Source organism: Mauremys reevesii, linkage group 26 (assembly GCF_016161935.1).
Source record: "Mauremys reevesii isolate NIE-2019 linkage group 26, ASM1616193v1, whole genome shotgun sequence".
NCBI classification, from domain to species: domain Eukaryota; kingdom Metazoa; phylum Chordata; order Testudines; family Geoemydidae; genus Mauremys; species Mauremys reevesii.
The window spans coordinates 16,191,258-16,198,508 of record NC_052648.1 but is presented as its reverse complement, the minus strand read 5'-3'; the positions used below and the strand labels follow the sequence as shown (position 1 = coordinate 16,198,508).

General features: G+C 48.0%; 1 protein-coding gene across 4 annotated transcripts in view; it reads right to left on the bottom strand.

Moving 5' to 3' along the window:
- Nucleotides 1-4,339: 4,339 nt before the first annotated feature.
- Nucleotides 4,340-7,251, bottom strand: part of LOC120391770 (excitatory amino acid transporter 1-like) — a 125,342-nt gene continuing 122,430 nt past the window's right edge. Inside the window, exons 11-12 of one of the 4 annotated variants that reach the window (XR_005591475.1) lie at nucleotides 6,076-6,187; nucleotides 4,340-5,966 (exon numbers count right to left, since the gene is read on the bottom strand). The gene's annotated coding sequence lies outside the window, so the exon portion shown is untranslated. Of the gene's footprint in view, nucleotides 6,188-7,251 lie in introns of all 4 variants that reach the window. The other 3 variants (XM_039515840.1, XM_039515841.1, XM_039515842.1) reach the window with 3 other exon arrangements.

Below are 7,251 nucleotides of genomic sequence, written 5' to 3'. Positions count from 1 at the left end.
CTGTTTGCTGTGTGCTCCATAATATCTGTGAGAGTAAGGGGGAGACGTTTATGGCGGGGTGGGAGGTTGAGGCAAATCTCCTGGCTGCCAATTTTGAGCAGTGGTAGCAATACAATTTACTGCATTCCCATCCCTATGCAGAGTTTGCCAACATGTTACGGTCCCCACAGATGCCTCTCAATGGTGCTCACAGCTTAGAATGGGCTGGGTCACGTAGGTTAGCGACATGGAACCTCTTCTTGCTGCTGGTGTCTTGTTCTGCAGAATCACAGCATCTGCTATATCTATATAGAAAGGCTCTAGCTGTCACAGCTGCAAAGAAAACCTTCAGCACATGAACTGAATGTGGCATCTGCCTGAGTCTGCAAGGGAGCCTGAACCAAGAGATATGAGGAACTGCCCCTGGCATTAGCTTAGATGCCCAATGATGATACTTCAGTCTTGGATTTTTCAAACAAACTTAAGGGAGGGGTAGCTCAGTGGTTTGAGCATTGGCCTGCTAAACCCAGGATTGTGTGTTCAATCCTTGAGGGGGCCATTTAGGGATCTGGGGCAAAAATCTGTCTGGGGATTGGTCCTGCTTTGAGCAGGGGGTTGGATTAGATGACCTCCTGAGGTCCCTTCCAACCCTGATATTCTATGATCACAAATGTGTTTGCGAAAGGAAAGGATGTCTCACACACACACTTTTTGTTAAGTTTCTCAACAACTAATCATGTGGAGGATTTTTTTGGGTGGGAGGGATAGCTCAGTGGTTTGAGCATTGGCCTGCTAAACCCAGGGTTGTAAATTCAATCCTTGAGGGGGCCACTTAGGGATCTGGGGCAAAAATTGATCCTGCTAGTGAAGGCAGGGGGCTGGACTCAATGACCTTTCAAGGTCCCTTCCAACTCTAGGAGATTGGTATATCTCCAATTATTATTATAAGTGTCAATGGAAATTAGGTGCCTAACTCCTCTAGCCCTTTTGAAAATCCAACCCCTCCATGCCAGCATTGTTAATTGTTTTATTGCTGCTCAAAGCATTTCAGGAGAAGGCTGATCACAGATCAGTGCAATGGTTTGTAGTAAATTGTATTTATAGCTGCACAATGTCTGTTCAGATTGTCCTGTCAGGAATGTACCTGCTGTAGCTGTAAGCTTCCTGAGCTGGCTGTGTGATCGCTGCCAGTGGGCAGCAAGGATCAGTAGTGCTGCTCATGCACAGTGAAGGTTGGCGGGAGGGCTGATTTGGTGTCCTGGCTGGTGCAGAGAGAAGGGCAGGCTTGATTAAGGAGAGGTGAGGTACTTCTGGATTCCCAGTGCCTGTTGCTGTCCCCACAAGGATAGCATGAACGGTGTGTGGCTGTCCTGCCTGGGAAGTGTCACCTGAACTCTGCATTTCCTCCTTTGCTAATGTTTGTGTTTATTCTTTTCTTGTAATGCCAATATTCTTTTGGGGCCTGAACTATAAATTTCCTGGTGCTCCAACACTTGACTTTGGGGAATTAAACTCTCCCATTGTGGAAGGACACGAGGAGCACAGTGCAGTTATCATTCTTTATGAGGCCTCCCAAGAAATGATTGTGGCCAATAAGCAGGAGTTCCAGTGCCAACGACTGGAGAGGCTAGTAAGTGACAGTCAGAGTGACAACAGGGGAGCTGACACTATACACCCCAGGGGAGTGCCCTGTGACCCCCATATTCCTCATTTGTATATCATTGTGATATTGCAGATAAAGCAGGCCGTGTGAGGTATCAGGGGACAGGTTGTGATCTGCCAAAAGTCATTTTTCTATCTAAATATGTATCTTATTAATGCATATGAAGTTATGAGAATGTGTCGTATGGTTGTCACTAAAATATGCTGTGGGTTTGGGAAGCACCCCGATACTAGCGCCCCAAAGACAATAACCAGGGGGATCACCAACGCCTTGGGCGGGTGTCAAAAAACCATCAACAGCCATTGTCCAGCAAGGGAACTACAATGCAATGACTCACTTTCACAAGGCCACACCCGGGGAATTGCTCAGCCTTGCTGGGTGACTCAGCAATGCCCACCAGACTTGTGCTTGAACTTGTGCTCTCCAAGCACATGACTGAGAGTATAAAACAGAACACAGGGGCCCCATGCTTGGCCTTTTCTCCTCCCCACACCTACTGACGATTTCAACAGGGGAGACTGACTCAGGTTTAAGGGAGAAACCTGTATATTAAGGACTGTAAGCTCCAGTGGGGTGAGAACATTGCTTGAGCTAAATACTGTTTAGTGTGATAAGGGTTACGGTTTAGACTGTGAGCTTATATTTTATTTTATTAACCACTCTGACTTTTTGCCTATCACTTAAAATCTATCTGTTGTAATCAATAAACTTGTTTTACTGTTTATCTTTACCAGTGAGTTTGCCCAAAGTGCTTGGTAGATTTGCTCAAGTTTACAAAGGCTGGTGTATATCCACTTTCCATTGATGAAGTGGTGAACTAATTAATAAACTTGCATTGCTCAAGAAAGGGTCTTGAGCAGTGCAAGGGGGTATATTCCTGAGGTACAAGGCTGGGAGCTGGGGGGATTTGGCTGGTGCCTTTCTCTGTGTGATACTCGAATGGCTCTGGGAGCACTCATGCAGTCTAGCTGGGGGTGGGGCTCCACATGTGGTTGTGCTGAGTGATAAGAGCTCCTGGAGGGGTTTGCTGCCTCTTACTAGCAAAGCTTGTGAGAGACAGCCCAGGCTGGAGAGTTAAGGGAGCAAAGCACACTCCCATGTCACAAGTCTAATAAGGGACTATTAGGAAAACAAGCAGGAAGGAAACAGAATGGCTCAAGATAAGCCATCTTTCAGCGAACATGGTGGGTTGTTAGGAGACAAGGGCATTATGGGAAAAGGCCTGGGAACCAGAAGATCCAAAGGACGATAGTTTAAAAAAGGACTCTCAGGAGAGGGGTTAGCACTCCAGGGGCAGTTGCCTGAAGAAGCTAGGCCTGCCTAGCACACCACGAGGGGGATGCTGGGCTTCAGTAAGATAGAGATTTGTGTAGACCTTTTTAAAAAAAAAAATCCTTTTTCTGGATTGAGTTATTTCTGCTGTTAAAGTAACACTACTCCAGTCTCAGCAGGTTACCTGGTCACTATATACACCACTGGCCCCAGACGCCTGCGGGTGTCCAAACTGAGTCAGACCTGGTGGATAAGCACCGTTGATGCACAGGGTGCTGCAGCCCAAGGCCAGCTCAAAGAGTGGGGGACCGGTGGAATTCCACCCCGGGAGAGATGAGGGCCTGAGGCCTGACACCGGGGTGGGGGTGCACTTAAAGGGACCAGTAAGTGGGCCTGTAACTGTGATGGGATCACATTAGTAAATTTTTCAGCAATTTGCTGACACACATAAAGGCAGCAGAGTTGCAAAATCTACCCCCATGGTCCTCCTGAGCTGAGGAAACTAGGAATGTACAGGAGCACGTCACCTTACATTACCAAAGAAAAGGTAAGTTCCTAGTTCTTTTTCTTGCAAAGAGCCTTGAAAATGTAAACCTATGTACATCTAATCGCTAGGGCTCGCAATTTTGGGCACCTGAGAGTTAAGGTTCACAGTCTAAAGCTTTTCTCTGCAATCAGGAGGATTAGAAGCTTACTTTTTCTTTTAAATGAAAACTGAGATTCTGACAATCATATGGCTCCAAGAGCTGGGCCTTTAAGAAAAACACCAGCTATATCTCAAAACTTACAATTAAATTGTGAGAGTTTGCAATGCTGACTCTTGCAATAGGAGGCTGAGCCACACACATACTTTTCATGCAAAATGAGTCAGTTAAATTTGAGGCACAGGCCAACAAATTGTCTCCCTGACCTACCTTGAAATCTGAATGATCAGGATGGACAGGAGTCATTTAGGTTTTGAGGTGAACAGAGAGTTGAGCCATTGGTTCACAGGCCCACCTCAAACTGCTCTGACTGTATATTATGGTACTGGGACATGTCTTTTCATAGAGGAGGGTAGACGCTAAACAGATCCTCCCTCCAAACACTTTCATCCTCCATCCAGTAAGTGGAACTAAGCACAAGCTATTATTTCTTGGACAAGGTTTGCAGAGATGGAAAGAATATACTTGACACCTGAGTGCAAGGAAGACAGTTTGTAACTGCCTGTAATGAGGAATTTGGCAAGGTCTAGAGGTCAGGTGAAAGCTTCAGGGGAGAGGCTTGCTGGTGAGGATTTACATCTAGTGCAGGTCCCCACGACATGGACAAGTGAACACTATGAGCTGTAATGAATGATGCCAGAGGCATTGTCTCTAATCTCAGACACTGAAGCTTGTCAGATCATGCTTCCAAGGCAAGACTCATGGAAAATGTTTCCTTTTATTTTTCAAATACACAAAATCTCCACCATTAAAATCTCTGAAACTCAAAGCATGAAGAAGCAGCCCTCAAGCATAAACACAGCCAACTTGTGAGCACACTATGAACATACTATCAAGCAATGGTTTTCAGTTGTCAATTTCTTCCATCCCTATGTGCAGCCGTGGACGGACAGGCCATTGTTCCAGAAGTGGATCCACTGGGCAAAATTTTGGCTCCTGGAACAAACTGCCCATTTTACACTTTTTGGCTCCTGTGTGTAAATTTGCTTTCACCACTTCAAAATGTTGCCTTTGTCCTGGAAATTCTGTGTTTCTCCATTTTAACAAGATCTGTTTTGGCCAAGCAGTTCTTTACGTACTTAAAGCAGTGAACAAACTCCTTGTTCAAGCCCACACATCGCACACCCAATAGTTAGAAACAAGACTGCACTGCAGTCACATGGACGCAGACACATGACTTGTTTAAAATACAAAAACAATTGGAAGGTCCTTATAGGAAGAAGCATCACTTAGTTAACAGAGACAGACCCTCAGGTACCTCTTGACAATAGGATTTTAAACACAAACACTTTCAATATCAAATTTTCAAGGACTGGGGCAAAGCTAAATCTTCGGGTTTGGAGGGTGTTGTTCAAAACCCTATGGTTTGTTGGCTGGAGAGCCTTAGTCTATCCCGCTCGGTGTAACAAAGACAAACACAACAGGAGCGTGGGATGTAACTGGGCATCCCAATTCCCAGTAAAGAACCATGTTCCACCCTCTCCATATGTTGCAAAATCCTAGAGATGCCACCAGCTGACATGACATAAACTGAATATATGTACGGTGCTCCTTCCTAGCAAGGCTGGTCTTGGGCATCCAAGTGTCAATACGACCTCCCGAAGGTGTCTGTTTTTAAGGAGGGAGTTACTTGGTTAATTGAGTCGAGCACCAGAATGGAGTGTGCAGTCTTACAGAAAGGGAGCTCTGTATTTCCAGCCTAGAGTCATAAAGGTGCTTAGGTGGCTAAGGCTGGGTGTAGGTGCCTATATCCCAGTTTTAGGCACCACTGCGATTCACAAAACTCCCACTGAACTAACTCTGGAGGTGCCTAAATTCACTCAGTATCAAAGTTTTTGCAGTAAAAAGTTCCTTTGGTGCCTGTGTTTGTGCTTCAAGTCATGTGCACTGCTGCCTCCTTCTAGGTGCCCAAGCACCTACCTACTGCCTAACCCTCCGAGTGATTCACAAACTGAGGCAGACCGGCATTCGCCCACCTAACTCACATGTGGGGCCCAATCTGATCAGCATCACAACACATAAGTATCTTTGTGAATCTGCACCTCCCTTCATTCTGGAAGTAGCAGCAAAAAAATGTAAGCGAGCAAGTGAGAGAAAGATGTACACACCTTTCTGACAATCTTTTACCCTTTGGATAGTGTAAACATAAAGACCTACAATCTCAACCATGTAATTAGCTGGGAACCTGAAGAAAAATGCCAGGGTTGGGGCAAACAAGTATCAAGGTAAAAAGATCTTTCTTCAGCTTGAATTTTGAAATCCCCTCGGTGAGCCAGGTTTGCACTAGCTGACTGCAGGCCGCCGCTCAGCTGCTGTTCCTTCTCAAGTCTCCTTCACAAAGGAGGCAACTGCAAGAGACAAGGCTTTAGGCATACTGCTCTGTGGGAGCCTTGCCTGTCAGGTTGTATTAATGCAATGGGATGCAGGGCTCACTTAGCACAAGATACATTTAAGTACCTGCTAACAACAACTGGGCATTTACTGCGGGTTCTGCCAGGAGGCCTGCCCTGTGGATGCCATTGTGGAGGGCCCCAACTTCGAGTTCTCCACCGAGACGCACGAGGAGCTGCTGTACAACAAGGAGAAACTGCTTAACAATGAGGACAAGTGGGAGGCCGAGATCGTGGCCAACATCGAGGCCGACTACCTGTACCGGTGACAGCTGGGCCCCCCACGCTGCCCAGCCTGCTTCCTAGACCCTCCACCCCCCGCAATAAAGGGCCTACACTCAGGTCAAAACAAAAAAAAACCAACAACAACAACCGGGCAGATGAGATCCATAGCGGGTTTTACCTTTTGCCTCCGAAGCAAAACTATCTTTGGGAAAATGAGAAGAATTTACTTTTTTTATATGCTCTGAATAAAAGGACCTTCTAATTAAGAAAGCACATGCAGTGCCTTGGTTACCCTCATTACCTCCTGAAAGCCATCCTCAGCAGAGTACATTACTCCCTGTACTACAGATGTGAGAAATATTAGGGGTAGGAAAAAGCTGCCTGGCCCCAATTTCCTGCCCGCTCAGAGCCGCGTGGTAAGGGAGCGGGGCTGCGAGCTCCAGTGGGGCCTGAGCTCCCTCCACTCGGCCTGGAGCTCGCAGCCCCACCCCGTTACCACGCGGCTCTGAGTGGGGAGGAGCTCAGGCCCCGCTGGAGGCATGCTGCAGTGCTGTCCAGGGATGCTCCTGGATGCGCTGAGGCTCCAGGAGAGGGGCAGAGGCAGGGCCGGGGCGGGAGCCTCAGCCATTCTCGTGGGGGCCCCTGCAGAGCCCGGGGCAAATTGCCCCACTTGCCCCCCCCTCTGGGCGGCCCCGGTTAAAAGTCCCATTGGCGGTGCTTTCCGGCTAAGGCAGGCTAGTCTCTACCTGTTCTGACACCGCGCTGCGCTCCGGAAGCGGCCAGCTGGGCTGGGAGGGCACAGGGCTCTGCACACTGCCTCCGCCCCAAGCATCGGCTCCAAACTCCCATTGGCCGGGAACCGACCAATGGGAACTGGGGGGGCGGGGTGCCTGCGGGCGAGAGCTGTGCGGAGCTGCTTGCGCATTGGATCTGCTGCTGGCCACTTCTGGGGTGCAGTGCAATCTGTGGTGCCAGAACAGGCAGGAAGCCTGCCTTAGCACCCCCTCTGCGCTGCTGA